We start from the raw sequence: 23,115 nt of genomic DNA on the forward strand, positions 1-23,115 counted from the left end.
TTTCAAGTTCATGAATTCCTGCCTTTTGACTGCTTTCTATGCAATGAAGTTTACATTTTAAGGTTTTACTTCTTTCCAACCCAGATTCTTCATTTTTGTCACTCTTCCCATCTCTCCCGAAATTCCCTGTGCCTTTGTCCTCTGCGTTCGGTTTTCCCTGCAGATGTCCCACGGCACTGCTGACCCTCATGGCCTTGCTCGCCACGTTGAGCTGATCACCATCTTCCCATAGCGCCTTGTTCCGCCACAGCTGCAGAAATTCCTCTGCACGCCAGCCTCTGCTGCTGGTGCGCTGCAGGTGCCTCATGGAAAGCACTGGAGACAGCTGGCACCGGAAGAGCCAGCAGGTGTTTGTTATCTGGGAATGGTTTCTTGGGCTCTACTGCACTCCAGCCAAAGAACTTCAGGCTTTGGGCCTGAACCTTCTGCTGTCCTATGGTCCCTTGATGGTCACTATAGTCAGTGATGAGTTTTGTCCTAGTGGAGAAATAGCTGACTGGCCACCAATTTTGATCTTTTAGGCTTTGTTTCAGATTCTGGTAGGATGGCTTGCTTTTATTATTTTTAAAATTAAAATATAGTTACATCCCCTCACCGGCTCCCTTTCCTTCCTCGGTCCTCTCCCATACCTTTTTTCTCTAGCATCCCCCATGGGCCCACTTGCTTCCTCTCAAATTGATGCTCTCTTTTTCTTTGACTATCATTACTGTTTACATATATGTGCAATGCATAAATATATAAATACAGCATGAGCGTATTTAGTATTGTTTGTGTTTACATGATTTCAAGGCTGGGCCCTTTGGAGAACCGATGTGGGGGCTCATGCCTAGAAGGGACTGTTGCTCCCTCTCTTGGCAGTCATTCTTGTCTCTTGTTCTTGTTCTAGAGGTGGGACCCGGTCTATCTCCCTCTTTCCAGTGAGCATATTTATTGATATATCTTTGCCCAGGTCTTGTTCCGGCAGCTCTTATTGAGGTATCATTAGTGTAGCTTCCCTGTCGATCCCAGGAGACAAAAACCTCACAACCTTTTTCCTGTTGTTTCCTCTGTCTTTTGGCATTCTCCTGCCTCCCCCCTTCCATGATGCTCCTTGGGCTTTTCTGTAGATGCATCCGTAGGGTTGAGCACCCCCTGGTCAGATGGTCTTCGCATTATGACCAGCTGTGGTTTTCTGTAATGAATGATTTCCAAATGCTATAAAGACAAGCATTTGATGAGGGGTGAGGGCTATGCTTATTCACGGGTATAAGAACGCATGGTAGAACGCAGTTGGGAAATATGCTGTTCTAGCAAGGTGTTGGTAGTAGGTCCTCATCAAAAGATGGACCTCTTTAGTTTTGCTTTGTATTCCCAAGAATGCCCTTTACTTCCGGATGCTGGTCCTCACCCTGCTGGGCATAATTTACTCCAAACTCTGTGCCCAGAACCCCAGCAGCTGCCCTCCTTCCTGCTTGGGTGCACTCAGTTCCCACCTGGCATCCAGCGTGCTCAGTGTAGCCTCATGTCTTTCATCCCGGCCGCAGCAGGCAGCCAAAGTTCTGGAGACTATGTGCACATGGAATGAGCCCACTGTCCTGTTAAGTTTTTCTTCAGTCCTGGCACAGTGACATTTGGAATGCAGGGTGTGAATGCACTCATAATATGTCCTAGCCAGTCACCAGTGTTTCAGAAACATGTGCTCTAAGGTTTGTGGTCACCAGAGAAGCACAGGTGTAGACACTGTAACACATTGTGGTCTTTCCGGAGAGCCAGAAGCGTTGTTTGTTTTCTGACTAGAAACGGAATGGAGGAGGTGTTGTCAATGGCTGTGCATGGATTCCCAGGTATCATAACGTTTGCTCCTGTTTTCATACAACAGCTGTGAACAGGGCTCTGTAGATGCCCACTCTTTTGTTTCTCTATTAAGCACCCAGGTTCTTGATATCAGCTACTGACATTTATGTTTACCTTGTATCAAGCTGAAGTTACATGGCCAGATGGCCAGAGTTAAGGAGTCATAAGGTCCCACTATCCACAGGAATACATCATGCAGCTGTCAGGAATGAACAAGCAGTCCAGTGCATACAGTGGTGCATAACCATTATCTTGTAACAATGGACTTCTGTCCCACTGAAAGCATACACTATAATTTTCTTACCTTGTTCCTTATTGGGGCATTTGGTGTATTCCCATTTTTTCCTTATAAATGATGCCAATGATCACCTTTGTTTCTGATTTTTTAAACTCTGAATTCAGAATCTTTCATATACCCAGTATGGAATCATGGGATGAACCCCGCTACACAATTCAGGGGTGCCGTGCCACTTTAAAGTGCTGACAATCCTCCCTGCTCATGTGGCTGTTTGTTGACTAATAAGTGCTGAATATTCTCACTGTTGATCTGTGATGACATCAGAAGCATTTTGTATTTTGCTGGCTAACACGGGAAAGTGTCCTCAAAGGATGCTAAGCTGTAAGCTGATGAGCTGTAGTCAGGGCGATTACAGGTTGCAAGACAGTAACAATGACAAACTCTGGAAAGGTTGCAAGATAGTAACGATGATAAACTCCATGTGGGTATTCGTCATGGTTACACGCCCACCGTTATGGGATCAGTAATGTACCTGGACTCTTTTGTCAGTGTCTGGCTCACTACATTCTGACCAGGAGAGAGAACTATGCAATACTTTTAATCTTTGTTTAAGTTGGGTTTGATGCTCCTTATTTAGTTAGAAGGCTTTACATGTGGCTTTTTCTGCTTATATATAGATTTGAATTTACAAAAATGGCTTTGAAGAGACAGTGGTCCTGCTTTGTTGCCCCGGATGTCATGGTATCCATATGTTACCCAGTCCAGAGTACCCTTGAACCCACAGACATATTCCTGCCTCAGTCTTCCGGGTGCTGGGGTTACACGCATGCAGCACCATGCCTAGCTTATGCTTGAAATCCTCATCCTCACCCCTAATCAGGTTCCTCTTCATGCTGTCTGTGGAAACTCTGTCCAGATGGCCAGCTTGGAATTCCCAACTCTCCTCGACTTTGGCTTTTTTTTTCTCCTCAGCTCTCATCTAGACTACAGAGAAACCCACAGTGTGAATTCTACCATAGCCACAAGGCTAAGACTCTCAGAGTCTTCTCCGAGTGGTTTCCCCATGGGTAGATCTCAGCCCAGCGTACACTAAACTCCACTATATTGCTTCAGGAAATAGAATTGTTTCCCCACTCACCCATTGCACAAGCCAGAGGGTGTACTGATAGAGGATGGAGGGTCTCAGGGCACTAACAGAAAGGAACATGGGGTCCTGGAGCATTCATGGAGAGGGGTGCAGGGTTTGCTATACTCACAGAGAGGAATGTAGGCATCAAGACACTGATGGAGACATGTGTGAGGCCCTGGGCACACATGACTGGTTGGACAATCTGCTGGTACAGTGTCCCACACTTGCCCAAGCTTATGAGAGGATCTGCCAGTTAAGTCAGCCTGACAGTTAGTAGGGATTCTTATGTTTGTGAGGAAGGGCCTGTGACTTGATGGCATGTTTGGACTGCCTGGTTCATTCCTGTATCCTGAGCATTTATTGCCAATATGGAGGCAGTACTCAGTGAATGCACATGACTTATCTGACAGTGAATGTTAATGGATGCTCCTTTCCACGCACCTGTCTACACACATCCTTTTGTGTTTTCTATGTCCATGAACATCTTTTCTGTCCTAAAATGATACATATCGATACATACAAATGATACAAACAAACACTTGTGAAAACTACCAAATCTAAAGGCAAAAGGTCAAACATAAAAAAAACCCAAAAAAACCCTAAACTGAGAAACCAGTGTTAAATTTTGTTTATGAATGTTCTCTTTCATAGCATAGGTGCTCTTTGTTGTTTGATATAGTTCTATACTTGACTTTCTACCCTCTCACTGTGATGGATAATAGTGTGTGTGTGTGTGTGTGTGTGTGTGTGTGTGTGTGTTAGTTACTTTTCTGTTACTGTGATAAAATACCAAGACAAAAAGCAACATAGAGAGGAAAAGCTTTATTTTGGCTTATGGTTCCAAGCGATCAGAGTCCAGCATGGTATGGCAAGGCGGCATTAGTAGGACATTAGCTGATGACATTTCACCCATACACAGGAAGCAGGGCAAGGCTATAAAGGCTCAAAGCCCATCCACGTCCAGTAACTACTTCCTTCACCAAGGTTCCACTTCCTGAAAGTTTCACAACTCCTCAAATAACGTCACCGTTACTCTTCTATTTCTGAGATAAGACATAGTGGCCAAGGCGACTTATAGAAGACTGAGTTAATTGGGGCTTCTGGTTTCAGAGGGTTAGCCCATGACCATCATGGTTTGGAGCATGGGAGGCAGGCAGGTAGGCATGTGCTAGAACAGTAGCTGAGAGCTTACATCTGATTCATAGCCCCAGAGATAGTGAGATGGAGGGAAAGAGAGAAGAAGGGAGGGAGGGGGAAGGTGGGAAAGAGAGGGGAGAGAGAGAGAGAGAGAGAGAGAGAGAGAGAGAGAGAGAACACCATTGATAAGAGTGGGGACTTTAGAAATCTCAAAGCCCATCCCTCAGCAAGACGCTTTCTCCAACAGAGGCCAAATCTCCTGTTTCCTAAACGGTTCCTCCAAGTGGGGACCAAGTATTCAGATATATGAACCTATTTGGACCATTCTCATTCAAACCACCATAGCCACCTGCTAGAGATCAAGTGTTCAAAGGCATGAGCCTATCTATGGGGGACATTTTTCATCCAAATTAGCATATTTTTTCATGTATTGGTTACACATTGAATAAAACTCCCAATGGGGGGCTGGGGATTTAGCTCAGTGGTAGAGCGCTTACCTAGGAAGCGCAAGGCCCTGGGTTCGGTCCCCAGCTCCGAAAAAAACAAAAACAAAACAAACAAACAAAAAAAAAAAACTCCCAATGGTTTGAATGTTAAGTGGCACGTCTCTGTGCGACCTTCATTTGTACTGTGGTCTGTTTGAGTTGGTTCCATTTCCCGTCTCATTTAAATGATGCTGGGATGAACCACCTGTACAGACTGCTGTCCCTGTTTTCGAATAATTTTCTCAAAGTAGATCAGTCTGGGATCATTTTTTCTTGGTATCCTCTTCTACGTGGTATATATTCATTCCACACAGCACTGGGTTACAGAAGGACATTTCCCTGCAAGCATATATAGTACTGTGTGAGTATCCCCCATGTCCCTCCCATCCCTCCCTCCCTTTTATTCCTCTTCGTTCTCTTACACGTCTACTTCCCTTTACGGACATTTTAAGCCCCTAACACTTGCCAGCTCTAAGACAATCCTCAGAGAGTCCTGAAGATGGCTCAAATCCATCTTCAATTCATCATCCCCCTGAATTCTCGTCTCAAGTGTTCTGTGAGATGTTTCCATCCCACTTTGCTGAGCGTGTTGAAAGCTGCCACTTGATACCAGGCAGGCTCTTGGCAGAGTTTTGCCTTCAGCTACACCTGTTGCTGGTTGTCTGAGGACAAAGTACTGTTTCTGAGCCCCGTAACCTTCTTTCATCAGTTGCCTGTGATTAAAGGCCCAGTGAGATGTGCTCATAAGACCTCCCTTTTCAGAGACTAACAGTGCAGTGTACTCCATAAATACACTGTACACCAATGCTTTAGAGTGCAGAGGACTAGAATTACTGCCAGTGCTCACTACAGACAGAAATAATAATTGACCAACTATTTATTTATCTGCATTTAAATCTCAAAAGATCCAATTGCCCCTATGCTACTTTCTCTGGTACAGGCTCCTTTTCTTTGATACCATTTTGGTCCCTCTGTTTCTGTAACTCTCTTCTTTCTGGGATATCTTCCCCTCCAACCACCATGGCTGTGCTTTGGTGAATCCTGTTAACGTTTCTCAATTCTCCCATGCACCATGTTCACCCATGTCAACTCCTGTGTGCTGGAGAAGTGGCTGTCACATGTGGCTTTGTTACCTGGCATTGCACTGAACCTGGACCAATGTATTGAATGGTTTGTGGTCCCCAGAGAAGTTTGACACAGCACAGTTGTAACAGTAAAATGTTAGCAACCTGAACAGTCAGTGTGGGTGGAAGAGGCCCTGGATATACTGTCCCTGTAGCAGAATATCATGCAGGCACAACATGGTGGTGTTTATGAGGTTGCAATGGCATAAAAAATAATTCTAATAAGAATTAAATTCATGGCAGGATTCAAAGAATGGGGAAAGCAAAATATTTAAGATGGTGGAGAAGAATAGCAAAGGAATCGTCTCTGAAGACATGAAGTTATTTTTTTTATCCCCTTTCTCCTTGATGTAATGTTGTTTTTCCCTTCCCTGAGGGAAAATCTGTTTGTTGGAGCAGTTGTGTGCAGTTGGGGAAAATATCTCTGTGAGCTCATCTCTCCCCACTTCAGCCTTCCTCAGTCTTACAAACTGACATCATACTGTTGACTTTAGCTCCAGGGTACAATCTCCTGATTTTTTTTCTTAAGCACAGTCATTAATACCTACACCAGAGGAAGCATCAAAATCTGTATTGAAAATCTATAGGCTGAAGATGTGTGTCCTCTTCTTCAATTAATATTTAATGTTGTAGCCAGGGTCTCTGCCATGATTTATGTCAGTAAAAAGTGTTGAGGAAAGCACAAATCAGCACCTTGGTTATTAACTGGGCTTTAGCTCAGCATTTTCCAGAACATTCTCCGTGATATATTGATGCTGAAGAATCTGTTAACAATTTTTTCTGTGGCCAATTCTTCAGGAGTATCCTGCAGGGTATGGAACTGGCTGGAAATGACCTTAAATGTCCTGACACTTACAATTACTAGTTGGAAAACGTACTCGAATACCTTGTGCTTCTGTTTCTTTACCTATGCAATAGTAACTAGGTTGTTTGGGTAAACGAGAACGTTAAATCAGTTAATAACCACGGCATGCTGGGTGCAGTGCCTGCCATATAGGTTCCCAGCTGGAGTCACTGGAACACTTTGCTCTCCTCTAGAAGTTGCAAGGAACCAGCAAGAGAACCCAGTGTGACCGTCAAGGAGGCATGCAGTCACATGTGACTATTTAAGCATCATCTCCAAACATCTGTCATGGCAGTATCATAACAGCATTCTTCCTGTGGAGGGCATGCATTAGACACTTGGCTGAGGAGACCTGAGGAAACACACTGTAAAATTAGACACAGTTTTGACATGGCCAGAGCCAACTCTTAAGATAATGTGAGCAACAGTGGTGACTGCCACTCCCACAGGAGTCCACACACCTGATGGGACATGTCAGAAACAGCCCTGGTAGTGAAAGGTTGAGACAACCCATGGGCTGCTTACTTGAGAAAGGCGCTGAGCCCAAAGTATTAACTTTACCAGTTTTTTAACTTAGTAGTCTCTACTTTTTTGTTCAACAACAGCTCTGAAACACCACTGACATCTCTACCAGAGGGAGCAGAACATGGCCTGTTCACAATGGGTTGCAACCATCTGACCTTTTGGCTGGCTCTTGGGAGAGGACTGGCCGGAAGGGTTAGTCTTACTGCACCTTAGAGTTTTTCCTTCTTAGTTTTTAGTCCCAGACCTCAGTCCATGGGATGACGCCAACCACACACATGGTGCATCTGCCCTGCATAGTAGACAGGAAAGGGTGCTTGTTGAAGTCGTTTTGGGGAAGGCCTTAGCCACTGCTCTGTGTGGTGGTAAGGAAGAGTGGATTCCAACAGTATACTACAAAGTTTTAGAAGACATGCTAGGGAATGAGATGCTGGGAAATTGGGCCTTTCATATTTTATTCTTTTAGGCATAAGTTTTTATTTAGCATTTTAGCAACTTGGGTATCAAGCATATATTTTCTTCAATAAGCCATTCCAATGCTCTGTTTTAATTTAGTCTTTCTACTTTTAGTTATTTTATTTATTTACATCCTAAATGTTGCCTCCTCTCCTTCCCTCCACACAGGCTCCCCCCATCTCCCCTCCCTTTTGCCCCTGAGAAGTTGTCCCTTTCTCAGGCATCCCCCATCCCAGGGGCATTGAGATAGCTCAGGTTAAGATCACAGACTGCTCTCCAGAGGTCCTGAGTTCAAACCCCAGCAACCACATGATGGCTCACAACCATCTGTAATGGGACCCAATGTCCTCTTCTGGTGTGTCTGAAGACAGCGACAGTGTGACATGGGGTCTTCAAAAGTTCTTATCTATTTCTAGAAATCTGTGTATATTTTTAGGGCTATTTTCAAGCTTTCAGATGCCTTGGGAGAGCCATGTGCCCTCAGCTTTGACTGGGTTTGAGGATTTCTGTTTAAGTAGGCAAAGACAAACATAGGGATGTTACCTGCCTGTGTGAATATTGGCAGTTCCCTCTAAAATGCACATGTAGGAATGTGTGTGCATGCATACATGTGTGCATGCAAGTGCATACATTCACCATCTTTTGTGAAAGATACCCTGGCTTTGGATGGATACCCTGTATTCATTAAGTACAAGGCCCTGCTGGCCCCTTAGGGCTGGCACAATATTCCCTCTTCTCGTCTCTGTGTTCTTCATCTTGTCCTGCCTTCTGAACACTGTAGAGAAACCCAGAGACCTGGGTTTAGGGGTGACAAGACTCTTATTCTCTTATGGGGGTGGCTTCTGTCACATTGGTTTCAGAGCAGTCATTCCTACATTTTTATAAATTGACACATAATTATTTTCCATGTTACATGTTGCTGGGGCATGGCATGACATTGTAATATAAGTGTGTCATTAGCAACTTTATAGCCTAAAACATTAAATGTTTGTTTGTATTGAAACATTCTGAATTTTTTATTTTAGCCACCATGATGTAGATGGGCATCACTGCTGACCACAGACAATAGTGGTCAAATGCTAGATGACTTCTTGACTAACTAAAATTTGAACTTATTTTTGTGGTGGTAGGAATTGAGCTCAGGACTTTGTGCATGCTAGGCAGTTGTCCCACAACTGAGCTGAACTCCCAGTCCCTGGACTTTTGTATTCTGTGGCAAACCCTCCTTATATTCCTATGGTGCCTTCTCAGCCTCTGGCAACCACCATCTACTCTTTATTTCTGCTGACTGTGTTTGTTCCTACATATGAGAACCATGTAGCATTTGGCTTCTTGGATCTGACTCATGGTCACTTATATCCCTCTAGCTGACAGGCTGTGTTAATGTGTCACATTAGCTTTATCCCCTCTTCCAGTTTATACCATACCCTGGCTAGCAGGGTTGTAGTTGATGGCGAGCAAGTGTCTCAACATACCACTTTCATTTCTTTAATATGCATACTCAGTAATGCTGTGAGACATGAGGAAACCTGTTCACCCTAGGTAGAACACTGATGATGGACTGAAGAAACCAGTCCACCCAAGCTTACAGAATCAGTGAGTTCATCCATGTTACTTATAGGAGCACGGGTGACTCAAAGACAATTACACCACCAAAACGCCTATCCCTGCATGGATAGGCTGCATCATGAAAGCTGCATCTCTGGTGCTCAACTTGCAGGCAGTTCCTCTTGAGAACTCTGCTTCTCATTAATGATTACTTAGCTTTTATAACCCAGGGGAGGGGCTTTATGAATCTTGTAAGTTTTGTGAACTTTCTGAGCCTTGTTGGTTTCTCTAGCATATTGTAAGCCTCCTCTTCTCTTTAGGAAAGGGTGTTTCAATCTGAAGGAGATAGCTACCTTATTGTCCAAACTATACCAAATGCTATTTCTAGATCATTGTGAGATATTCACACTCTTTTCTATAACGATTGTGCTAATTTATGCCCTCATTAAAGTGTTTGAGTGGTTCATTAATGTTTTTTTATTTGTTACTTTTTGACTTATATTCCCAGACAAGTCTGTATGTGTATGTATAATCTTGAGACAGATTTCAACTAAGTGTCCCAGGCAGGCTTTGAGAGTGAAATCTTCCTTTTATAATCCTCTGTGTAGGAGATTGGATTCTGTAGCATGGACCCCACTCTCTATAGCTTTGACTTATATCTCTAATTAGGGATACTGGGCATTTTTATATACTTTCTGATACTTCTTATGCCTTCTTTTAAAATTACCTATATTCAGATCTACGTTGGGTTGATTTTTTTTTGTGTGTGTGTGTGGAGGTCTGCCTGTGAGTGGGTGTAGATGTATGCCCATGCATGAAAAAAGTCAGAGGTCAACCTCCTGGTTCATCTCTGTGATTTCCGGTCCCCCCCCAAAGAAATGAGCAGTGTGTAGATAGTTCCTCCTATTCTGAAGTTGTTCCCTCATTTTGCTCATGTTGGTTCAACCCCTTTTCATATTTTTGCTTTTTATTGTCTGTACTTTTGGTCTATCCCAAACCTGTCCTGCTGTATTCCCCTATGCCTGATGACTTTCTGTTGCTGCAATGACCAAAACAACTTAAGGAAGAAAGAGTTTATTTGGCTTATGGTTCCAGTGGGAGAGTCCATAATGCCAGAGGGAGGCACACAGCAAGTGGCCAGAGTAGGAGACTGAGAGATCATGTTTTCAAGATGGAAGCCAAGACAGAGAAGAGGAAATGAGAGGAGGCTATAAAACCTAAATGATCTCCCCCAATGACTCACTTCCTCTAGCAAAGCTGCACTTTCTAAAGAGTCCATAATTTTATCAAGTAGCATCACCAACTAGGGACTAAGAGTCCAAACACATGAGCCTGTGAGGGACATTTCTCATTTGATCACCATAACTCTCTTCTTGCAGGTTCATAGTTTGGCGTCTTATGTCTAAGCATTTTGTCATTTGCATTGGTTTTTATATATGGTGAATTATGGGGCTTAGTTCTATTTTTCTGTGTAAAGACACACAGTTCTCTATATTACTCATCTAAGAGACTGCCTCTTCCCTCATGTATGTTCTTGGTGCCTTTGTTGTGGGTTGCTGTACTCATATGCATTTATTTCTGGGTTCTGTTCTCTGGCCTGTGTGTCTGTGTTTGTGCTGGTGCCATGCCTTTTTGGTCAGCGCAGCTTTGTAAGATGTTTTAAACTCAGGTACTCTACTGCCTCCAGGTTTGCTTTGTTTGCTTTGTTCAGGATTGCTTTCATGATTTGGAGTCTTTTGTGCGTGGATATAAAATTTTAATTGCTTTTTTGTTTCTGTGAAGAATGTTAATTGATACTGTACTTTATGAAGGATTTAAATCTAATACTCAAAGTGGGCCTCTCATTATCTACCCATTGGTCATAGTAATTTAGTGTTTCTCCATCTGATAAATAGGGAACACCATGTATTAGTAAGCTACTCCTGCTGTATAACAAAGCACCCAATTCCAGGAACCTAAAACACAGCTGGACAGTCTGCTCATTCAGGCTCATTTTAGGTGTCAGAAGTGTGGGTTAGAGGAGAAGTCAGCAGACCCTGGCTAGTCTAGGACAGCTTTTGATAGGGTGATTCCTCTCTGTTTCATGCCACTTGCTATAATCATTTCGTCCATAACAAGGCACCAAGAACATGCTTTTAGAAAGGATGGTCTCTTCAATAAATGTCTCAAGGAAAAACATGCATCATGTATATACATCTCTGAGTCTCATGTATATACAAAGGTTAACTCAAACCAAACACTTAGATGTAATCCCTGGAGTCATAAAAAGAAAGCACAAGAGAATTTCTTCAAAGTCACTGGTGTGATCAAATATACTTTGAATGTGACCCCAAAGGCATAGATGTTCAAAGGACAAATGCACAAGTGGCTAGCTATACTTGGCCAGTGTGGTAGTTTGAATAGGAACAGCCCCCATAGGCTCATATATGGTTGGTCCATCCATATTAGGGAGTGGTGTTAATTGACAAGGGTTAAGAGGTGTAGTCTTGTTGAAGTAGGTTTTGGCCTTGTTAGAAGAAGTGTGTTACTGGGGGGGTGGGCTTTGAGATTTCAAATTCTCAAGCCAGGCCCAGTGTTTCTCTCTGCCTGGTACCTGTGAGTCCAGATGCAGAACTCTCAGCTCCTTTTCTAGCATCATGTTTGTGTGCACACTGCCATGCTTCCCACCATGACAATAGTGGACTAAACCTTTAAACTGTACACCAGCCCCAATTAAATGCTTTCCTTTATAAGAGTTGCCATGGTCATTGTGTCTCTTCACAGCAATAGAACAGTGACTGAGACAGTTGGAGACTCCCTGAGGCCTCAGCTTGGGTCTGATAGCAGTCCTCCCAATGTCTAGCCAAATTCAAGTCTCTATGTCTCCCCAGATGCAAGAAACAAAGAAACAGACTCTATCTTTAGCAACGGGAACTGAGAAACAATACTGCAGAGTGCTTCGTGGAAAGCCATAACAAAGTTGGGGCAGCCTGTGACTTGGTGTAGGCAGTCACATTCACAGTGGGGCAGGGGAGGAAGAGGGAGCAAGGGTCTGCAAGCATCATGTATACTTGCAACAGAAGATGCTGGGGATGAGAATGTACCCATGGCCACATATGGTCTATAATCAGCAACCATTTCCCTGGTTACAAAACCTGCTGTTAGCATCAGCAAGTGGGTAGAAATGCTCTCCTGGGAGTTTCCCATACTAAGGGAGTCTAACAGCCATATGTGTGAGCGTGCCTGTGGTTTCTCACCAGGTGCTTCTGTTTGCATTTACAGGCGAGGAATCTATACTTCTTCAAAGTAAAACATCTTAAGGTCACCATAGCTACTAGCAGGTAGGCCAGGCTCTAGACCTAGTGGCATCTTCCTTTCAGTTTTTCTCCCTGTCACAGGCCAGTTTCCCAGTGGGTGTTTGTGTGCCCAGTGACTCCTTCAGGGATGGTGCGCATCAATCAGTTCTGGTATTCTGGGGTCATTGCTATGCATTGCATTTCTGAGCATCAAAGGTACACAGTGGCCTCTACCAGAGTGAATGAGATGCTAGGAGGGCTGCTTCCTTCTGGAAGATGTGGGCCATGGTCCACTCCTCTTCCTTTCCTGCTTCTAGAGGACACACGCATCCCTTGGATCTTAGCCCCTTCAAAGCCAGTAGAAGCTGGCAGTCTTTAAATCCCTCACTCCGATGCATAGTCATGTAGTACCCTTGGGCTCCTGCCAGACACCCTCCAGCTAGCCTCCCACCCCCAGTTTATCTGAACAGTAGCCTCAGCTTCATTTGTAACTTTATGTCTCATTTTCTTGGTTAGGATTTGTATTGCTGGGAAGAGACACCATGACCATGGCAACTCTCATAAAGGGAAATATTTTCTTGGGTTTGGCTTATAGCACCAGAGCTTAGTCCATGATCATCAAGATGAGAAGTCTGGTAGCCAGACAGCAGACATGGTACTGAAGAAGGAGCTGAGAGTCCCATATCTCGATTCACAGGTAGCAGGTGACTGTAAAGCCATACAGGGCACAGCATGAGCAAAAGGACCTCAAAGCATATCCCCACAGTGCCACACTTCCTCCAGCAATGCCACACGCCTGCAATAAGGCCACACCTCCTAGTAGTGCCACTCCTTACAGCCAAGCATTCAAACACATGAGTCTGTGGGAGCCATTCTTCTTTTAACCACCACATTCTACCTGCCCCCATAGACTTGTAGCCAGGACATAATGCAGAAATGCATTCAGTTCAGCTTCAAAGGTCCCCAGAGTCTTTAGGAATCTCAGACTTCTTTAAAAGTCCAAAATTCAAAGTCTCTTCTCAGAGTCATGCAGTCTCTTAATTGTGATTCCACTATAAGATCAAGATAAAAAACCCAGATGATACACTTTCAAGATATAATGGCACAGAGTGTACATTACCATTTCAAGAGGGAAGAAAGGAGTGAGGAAATACTAGATCAAACCAAGACAGAAAGCCAGCTGGGCAAACTAAACTCTACGTCTCTCAGTCTGATGTCAAAATGGTCGTCAGATCTCCAGCTTCTTTCAGCTTCGTTGACTACAACACACGTCTCTCCTTTGGGCTGGTTCCACTTCCTGGAAGTAGGACTCCTTGGCTCTCACAGCTCTGGCATCTTCAACGTCTTGGTGTCTCCAAGGCATCCAGACTTCACCTTCATAGCTCCACACAATGGCTTTTCTAAGTCTCCATGCAGGGACACCTCAGCTATCCATCTGGTCTCAGTGGCTTTCCTTAGTCTCAGGGAGAGATTTCATAACCCCTCTCTTCTCTCCTTGACTCTAAAGACAGACGAATGTGACTGAGGCTCCCAAGTTCTGCTGCTTGCTGGGACTGGAACATGGGCTTCCTGTTCAATTCCAACCTCGCCAGCTCTCTGTTTTTGACTGCTTCCTTCACTTGTCTAATCTTGGATGTTCTAGAACTCACTTTGGGGACCAGACCTGCCTCAGACTCAGAGATCCACCTGCCTCTGCCTCCTGAGTGCAGGGATCAAAGGTATGAACCCCCACACTTGGCCCTAAGCTTTTCTTTAATTCCTTTCCGCAGGTGGGCAGCTTAGCTGGATGGGATCTTGTATTGGGGCCACCACTCCCTTTATTCCACTCACCATAAGGCTTTTCTTTAATCTGTTTATCTCCCTGAACACAGAACTTCCTGTGTGCCCCTTTCCTCCCCAAACTGTACATTTTGTATTGTTCTCACTCGGTTTGCTCCTCTGCATTATAGATTTGTTTAAGAGTGAACACTAATAACTCCACAACAGAGCCCATACTAGGCTGTTTTGAGATTTCCTCTGCCAAAGGAATTAAGCTCAAAACTCTTCACTTTAGCCTCAGGCCAACTTTTAGGCCACATTCTTATCCCAAATATCACAAGAACAATCTCTAGGCAACATACTAAAATTCTTCTATAAAATGTCTTGAGCTGGGCCCCCTCAGTTCAAATCACCCTTAGCACCATTGTCTTCATGCTCCTAGGAGTATGGTCCATTAAGCATCACTTAACGCTTTTAACTATTTTTCTAATCCAAAGTCCCAGAGTCCACATTCTTCCAAATAAGCATGGTTAGGCCTATCACAGGAATACTCCACTCCTAGTACCAACTCCTGTCTACGTTAAGGTTTCCATTGCTGGAAGAGATGCCATGACTATGGCATAAAGGAAAACGTTTCATTGGGGCTGGCTTACAGTTTCAGGTGTTCAGTCCATTATCATCATGGAGGAAGCATGGCAGCATGGTACTGGAGAAGGAGCTGAGACTTCTACATCTTGACCCATATGAGACCTCAAAGCCTGTCCCCCACAATGACACACGTTCTCCAATAAGGCCACACCTCCTAGTAGAGTCACTCCCTGTGGTCAAGCATATTCAAACTACCACACTCCTTTTTCAATAATACTGCATCCTCCGATTCCAAGATGCAGAATTTGGGTATCGGGCCAGGTGGGGGACATTATTCTTTTCCAGAGAGAATGTGTCCTATTGGAGAGCATGAATGAGTTAGGATCTATACTCTGTGAACTGGTGTGTGTATGTATGTGCCTGTGTTTGTGTGGTACCTGTATATTTTATTTGTATGTATGTGTGTATGTATGTACGTATGTATGTGTACATGTACAGCTCTCAGTTTGTGTGTGTGAGTGTGTGTGTGTGTTTGTGTGTGTGTGTGTGTGTGTTTACAAGTAGGTGGGGAAAAGGCTGGCCATGAAAAGCACTGGGACATGGTTATATCTGGTTCTCCAAGAGAGTCAGATGAGGAACTTGGTTTCCATTAGTGATAGAGATTCTGAGAGAGTCTTGTGATAGAGGTATTGTGTGAATATGGCCTCGAAGGGTGGGTAGGACTTCTGTATAAATATGTACAGGAGAATATTTTAGGCAAAGGGAAGGGTCAAGAACACAGTGTCTACGAGAGGGATGGATGAGTGTTGTGCTAGAATGGTTGTCACAACCATTACAGTTTGGCTTCTTCCACTCATGAGCTCCTGGGTTTCCTGGTTTCATCCAGACAGAGTGGGTAGCCACTACAAGCTCCAGCAGACCCTGCAAGAGCCTGCAGTAGAAGTGGCCAGATGACTAGATTCTCACATCAGAAACCTGGACATTTATGTGAAATGTTAGGTTCTTAAAGCCTGTATCTAACTCAGTTCTCTAAAGAAACTTACTGAATGGCCAAGTAGCAAGCAGAGGGCCTCCATTTTTCATCTCTGATGTGGTAGAAAGGCTGAGTGGCTTGTCATGGACACATAGCTGAGAAGTAGCAAGGCCAGGAGTGTCAACCATCCTAGGTTCTTGACACCGTGCTGAAGATGGCATGGCTCTAACAGGCATCCGTGGAAGGGATCTCTCCTGAGTGGGCAGAGCAGGTATTCTAGGATCGTTGGTACAGGGGACAGACCTCAACTCACCCAAGGTGCAACATGGCAAGATCCCAGGGCACAGCTCACAGCTGCCCAGGAGAGTCTGCACTGGGTGGTGGTACCATGTGTGGTGTTCCAATTCAGGCCTGAGTCACTGCAGTTGCTCTCCTGAAAGAGAGACAAGGAACGAAAGAACAGTGGAAGCAAAAGAGAAGGAGAAGCAAAAAAAAAAAAAAAAAAAACCCAAAGAAAAACCAAAATTGCTCCTTTTGTCAATGCCAGAAGAACAGCCATTTGGCTCACAATGAGGAGATGGGCAATTATGACGGCCATTGATACAGGAGTTTGTTAGAAATACTGTCTGTTTTTTTTTTTCAAGAATGGGCCGATAGAAATTATTATCCCTTTATCTTTATCTTGACACAATGGGAATCTTATTCCATCTAGTACCCCAATTATGACTATAATGACTTAGGCTTCTGAAAGACTTTAAAAAAAATTCAAAACATCTCTTTAATTTGCATTTCCCCTCTCTGGGGGGTGGAATAGTGGGCCATCCAATAATAAAATCAAAAAACCCAGATTTCGGTCAGACACGATTGCTGCTGATTTATATCTGGAGCGTGCTCTTCTAATTGTAGTAAGAGTGATGTAGTGTCTATAGGCAGGAAGACCATCTCTTGTTGAGCATTTACCCAAACCCTCCTGCTTGCCCAGCATCTGCCTGAGTTAGCATCTTCTTCCAAGGAAGTATAAGGTCGCTTATGCATCTGCTGTTGACCAGAAATAGGGAGGGGGCAGACCTGCTCTGTTGCTTTCTCTTGCTGCTCATGGTTTGAGGATGAAGAAGGCATGGGAGCAGGCAGACTGTTTACTAGCCATGAGACTCTTCTCTCTCTGGCATCTCTGTTCAATAGGAAGCAAAGACCTGACAGAAACTGAGAAGGCTCACCCTCAGGAAACCCCTTCCCTATAGCTAGCTCCCACCTCCCCAAATAATGTCCCTGCCTGGGACCAAACATTCAAATGTTTGAGGCTGTGAGGCTATTTCAGATTCGGACTGGAGGCACCTTCCTTTTCCTGACCGAGCTACCTCAGAGCATTATGACCTGGGGGAGTTACTCAACATCACCATGGCTCCTTTTCCTCACCTATAAAATGCACACCATCATATCTACCTGACAGAGTTGCTGTAAACATCAGAATGCCTGGCCCATGCAAAGCATGCAAGGAAGAGTATGAGGTGCAAAGAGCCTGATCCATGTCAATTTGGGGTGTTCATGCTACAGAGGCTCAGTCTTTTGCTTGACGTTATGTAATCCCAGTTACAAGTTCTATTTTTAAACCCCATCATGATGGCGCTAGATCATTCTGCATCTTGTTTTTCTCCCTTGCTCTCATTTTTCATGTTTACGCTTAGTCTGGGGCTCATTCAGCTGGGCCGCTCTGCAGCAACCCCTCTGATTAAGCCGTGATTTATCGACTCATTCTCCTGCTGATGAGGGATGTGAACATCCTCATTTGGGTTTCCTAATGTAGATCATAGGAGTCTCTGTGAGGCGAGTGCCGATGGACACCCAACAAGAAGTGGAGGGACAGCCGAGTCACTGAGTTTGCACATCTTAGAACTGACACACTGGCAGAGAGCTCCACCCCAGGAGGGTCACCGCAGCAGCCTCTGCATGTCTGGTTAGCGTCCTTCTATCCACACCTAGAGAGCATTAGCTCTCACCAGGCTTTACGTGGTTTTTCCAGGATGACAAAATAGAAAATAGTATCCCACATCTGTATTGTAAAAGTTTAGAGTTTGTGGGTCTTTTAAAAAATTAATTTTTTTTTTTGGTTCTTCTTTTCGGAGCTGGGGACCGAACCCAGGGCCTTGTGCTTCCTAGGCAAGTGCTCTGCCACTGAGTCAAATCCCTTTTTTTTTTTAAAAATTATTCACTTTACATCCTGCTCATTACCTCCCTCCTGGTCACTCTCTCCTATAATTCTTCCCCCTTCCCTTCCCCCTTCTCCTCTGAGCAGGTGCCCCTGACCCTGTTACTTCAAGTCTCTGTGAGGCTAGGTACATCTTCTCCCACCGAGGCCAATTAAGGCAGCCCAGCTTGAAGAACTGTTCCCATAGGCCAGGCAGCAGCTTTTGGGATAGCCCCTGCTCCAGTTGTTTGGGGCCCACATGAAGACCAAGCTGCACATCTGCTACATATGCATGGAAAGCCCTAGGTGGTTCAGTCTTGGAGCCTCGAGGGTCCAGGTTAATTGACTCTGTTGGTTTCTCCATGGAGTTCCTATGACCTTCAGGACCCACAGTCTTTCCTCCTGTTCTTCCCTAAGAGTCCCCAAGCTCCACCCACTGTTTGGCTGTGGGTGTCTGCATCTGTCTGAGTCAGATGCTGGGTAGAGCCTCTCAGAGGTCAGCCATGCTAGGCTCCTATCTGCAAGCATAACAGAGTACCATTATTAATAGTGTCAGGGATTGGTGCTTGCCCATGGGATAGGTCTCAGATTGGGTCAGTTATTGGTTGGCCATTCCCTCAGTCTCTGCTCCATCCCCAATCTCTGCATTTCTTGTAGACAGAATAAATTTTGGGTCAAAAGTTTTGTGGGTGGGTTGGTGTCCCTATCACTCTACTGAGGTTCCTGCCTGGCTACAGGAGGTGGCCTCTCCAGGTTCCATATTCCCAATACTATAAGTCACAGCTAAGGTCACCCCCATTGGTTCTTGAGTGCCTCCAAATCTCAAGAGATAACACATGCTGGTGAGGACATGGGGCAAGGGGAACACAACTCCATTGCTGGTTGGGAGTCCAAACTTTTACAACCACTTTGGAAATCAATTTGGCAGTTTCTTACAAACTTAGAATAGTTCTACTTCAAGACCCAGGTATACCACTCCTGGGCATGTACCCAAAAGATGCTCCACCATCCCACAAAGACACTTGCTCAACTATGTTTATAGCAGCTTTATTCATAATACCCAGAAACTGGAAACAGCTTAGATGTCTCTCAACTGAAGAATGGATAAAGAAAACGTGGTACATCTTCACAATGGAATGCCACTCAACTATTAAGAACAAAGACATCATGAATTTTGCAGGCAAATGGATGGAACTTGAGAATATCATCCTAAGTGAGGTAATCCAGTCCCAAAAGGACACATATAGTATGTACTCTAAAATAAGTGGATATTGGCCATAAAATACAGGATTCCCATGCTGTACTCCACAGACCCTAAGAAGCTAAAGAAGGAAGGCACAAGCAAGGATGCTTGAATCTCACTTAGAAGGGGAATAAAATGTCCTAAGAAGATGGAGAGAGGGAGCTGAGAGGGTATAGGGAAGGAAAGGGGGGGTTTCAGGATTAAGTGTAGGGAGGGATAGGAGAGATGGCCAGGTGACCATGAGAATAGGAATCTGCAACTGACAGGGGAAGAGAGGTGGGGAGCATCTCCAGGATGAGATGAGACCTAGGATAAGGGAGGCACTTAAAATGTGTTTCTTTAAAGATTTACATTTAAAAATATGTGTATGTGCAGGTATGCACATATGAGTGTATACATGTGGAGACCATAAGAGGGCATTGGAGGCCCTGGATCAGGACTTAGAGCCTCAGTTGTCAATGCCCTCCTGTGGGTGGTGGAAATCAAACTTGGGTTCTCTGCAAGATCATAGCTCTTAGCCAGTCTTGGACCTCACGATGTGTTCTTTGAGTTGCATCTTCTACTGTTTGGAAGACCAAGACATTTGAAATACTTATCACCCACAGAGGTTTCCCAAAGGCTACTACCCTTTCAGCTTTTTGCCCTTTTATGCAATGGTTTGGGATATTAGGCAGTGTTAGCAACAGAGGATGCCTTAGCCACACTCCACTCCTCAGCCTCAGCGCTGCTGAAGTTTGCACATTACAGATGGCTGATTTCGTAGACTTTTCAGTTTGCTGTGTTTATAACACAGCAGAGCACATACATAAAAGTGCACAGGGCACATGTTTTCAGTAAGTCAGCTTATTCGTGTTAAACATTTAGCCAACAGAACATAACAGCAACCAAAAGTTCTATCGTGACCCTAAGCTACGTCTTTTTGTGCCATATCATTCTCCTTGTGAGTTATCAGACTGTAGGCCTTTCATTATGCCCACTGCGTGACTATACATCATTACACATTCAATTCTCATCTTGATACACATTTGTGAAGTGACTTCGCTCTCATTGTCAGGCCGTGTCATGGTAGGTGGTAGATTGTAACCTTGGCTCACTCATTATGTAATGAGAGTTCAGAGCGGTTTTGATTGGCACTTCTCATGGTCTTTGATGCTGAGTTCCTTTCAGTCAGATTAATTGATTTAGATATCTCTCTGTGACTTCCTGTCCAAGTCAAGATTTTCTGCAAAGTGGGGCTCATTACCATTGATATACAGGGGCTCTCTCTGTGCTCAGGTATGATCTATGCCATAGAGACTGTGGCTTTGTGACACCCACATCTTCTATGACATATAGTACATTCCATTTTTCTACTGATGTCTCAGTGAGTGGGTCATCCATTCCTTTCTGGTTGCTTTGCTTCCTCCAAGATTGTGAAGAAGCCTAGAAAACAAAAGCCTAGTTAGTCTATTTCTGTTCTTTTTCTATCTTTTCAATAGGTTGAATTTAATTTATAATTGAGTTCGTCTTTGTCTTCTGCCCTCAGCTGATCGCTTCTGAAACCGTGAAGCTGGAGAGTTTGTTAAAAGCTTGGGCTTAGCTATTGTCACATCTTGTAAGTTTTTCATAGCATCAGCTTTCCTCTGGAACATGTGGTTTTGCCAGTCACCCAAGATCCCCACCCTCATGGACTAGCAGTTTGATGTACCATATGTCATTTGGGTATGGAACAAAATAGAGGTCTTTTCCTGTCTTCACACACCTGATAGCAATTACTTAATGCTACCCACCCCAATTCGCGCTCCCTCTCTTGTCTAAAATATGTCTCCTATAGATTGCTGATTGAAATTACATTGTGCCTTCGATGCTGGGCCTTTTAACTAACATTGATTTTAGTCAGAGCTGTTTCTCTTTAAAAACCACTTGTGGGTGCTGGAGACAGCTCAGAGGCCAAAAGCACTGACTGCTCTTGCAGAGGACTTGGCCTTAGTTTCCAAAACCCACATAGTAGCTTCAACTGTGTATACCTCCAACCCCAGAGGGTCTAGTACCCTCTTATGAGCGCCCCCCATAGCAGGTGAACATGTATGTGTTATACACATACACATTCAGGTCAAACACTCATACTCATAAAATAAATCTGGTAAAAATATTTTCATATTATTTACTTGTGAAAGTAACTATCTTTCTTGAGAACTATTTCATGTACTGGATTTTACTACATTAAATTTGTTGCCCTGGCCTTCGTATGTCTTCAAAAATATATTCAATATTCAGTATTTTCAATAGGTTTATTTAAATTGAGTAATTTGCAGCATGAATTCTGCATCAGTGGCTGTCTTTTAGATTCAGTATTTGGCTAGATGTCAAGTAATGCTGGGCCAATCAGTGATCTAGGCAATGACAAGATGTCCCCATCTTGTAACATCCTTCATCTACCCTCTAGCTGCATTTTTCCTCACCAAGCACTAGCCGTTGCCATCATCAGATGTTAACCAAAGAACCACAGAATGGGGCCTCCAAAGCCTGCCTGTCCCTCCTGATGGTTTTACTGATAGAACTGTTTCGTCCTCTGCTTGGTTTCCTTAAGGTTAAGCTCATTCCAGTGTAGGAGAACGAAGACTCAATTCTTTCCTTTCCCTCTTTGATTTTTGGAGAAGTTGGCCTCTTTGCAAATTCCTAAGTTCTTAATAGTGCCTTTCTGTTTCCTTCATCTTGTTGACACTCACTGTGGCTCATTGTTTTTGAAAACTCCATCATTTTAGTGAACTTCAGCAGCACCTTCTAGAAGCGTTGCAACGGAGATGGTCATTTGTACCCAGCTCATGGTATCTTGCAAGGCGAGCACAGCCGTGCGACCACTGCTTACATCACTGTGCTCAGGCTGGTCAACCATGCCATCCTCTATACACCTGCTACCAAATATGACAGCGACCTGGATTTCTTACTGTCATTTACCTTGTTCCCTTTTGTAGCTCTGTGTGACGAAAACTCTGCGGCCTGCCTTCCTTTGTGACTGATTTCCAGGGAATCATTTACACTCTTCCCTGTGCTCCCCTACATACATACAATCCTAGAGCTGGGTACACTGAATGTATGCTTAGGACTCAGAGTGCTTTCACCCTGAGGCTGAAACAAGTCCTACACATACCCCACACCTGTGCTTTGGTGAGCCTGTGAATTTTGAGATATCCCTTTGGAGTGATCCCGTGCATGTGCTCAGTCTTGGTTGGTATGCCCAAAAAGGTTTCCCAAGTCCATAGTTTCTGTGTCAGGGCTGTTTCAAGGCTCTTCTTTTTTGTTCTCTGAAGAGTGTACACTACCCTCGGCACTGCCCATTCTTCAGTGAAAATGCCCAGACCAGACCTTCAGGGTCTGAAGATCATGAGTGGTACTGTGGTTAATTCAGGATTCAACTTCCTGACAGATACAGGACTCTGTGGGCCACATTTTTATTGCAGAAACAAAGCAACACAAGGAAAGCAGGGTGCATTTCCACTTATAGGTCAAGGCGGCAGGGGGAAGTCATGGCAGCAGGAAACAGAGGGGGATGGGCGTGGTGTTAACTGAATCTCCCCTTTTTATTCAGTTCAAGGAGACACCTACATTTTGAATGGTTCTTCCACCACTTCTTGATCTAGATAACCCCTCACAGGAGTGGCCAGAACCCATTTCTTCAATACAAGACCCCTTTAAGTTGACAGCCAGTATTAATCGATTTCAAGGATTATTCCGAGTTTCTGTTTACTCTCTCCTCTGTCAGGTGTTGAAACGACCTGCAGGGTACGCATTCCAGGC

The 23,115-nt window shown here is 44.2% G+C and overlaps 1 protein-coding gene across 2 annotated transcripts in view; it reads left to right on the plus strand.

The window, feature by feature from the left end:
• Stk32b (serine/threonine kinase 32B) overlaps positions 1–23,115 on the plus strand; it is a 262,047-nt gene that overhangs the window by 27,137 nt on the left and 211,795 nt on the right. The window lies entirely within an intron of this gene.

This window comes from Rattus norvegicus, chromosome 14, assembly GCF_036323735.1.
Source record: "Rattus norvegicus strain BN/NHsdMcwi chromosome 14, GRCr8, whole genome shotgun sequence".
NCBI classification, from domain to species: domain Eukaryota; kingdom Metazoa; phylum Chordata; class Mammalia; order Rodentia; family Muridae; genus Rattus; species Rattus norvegicus.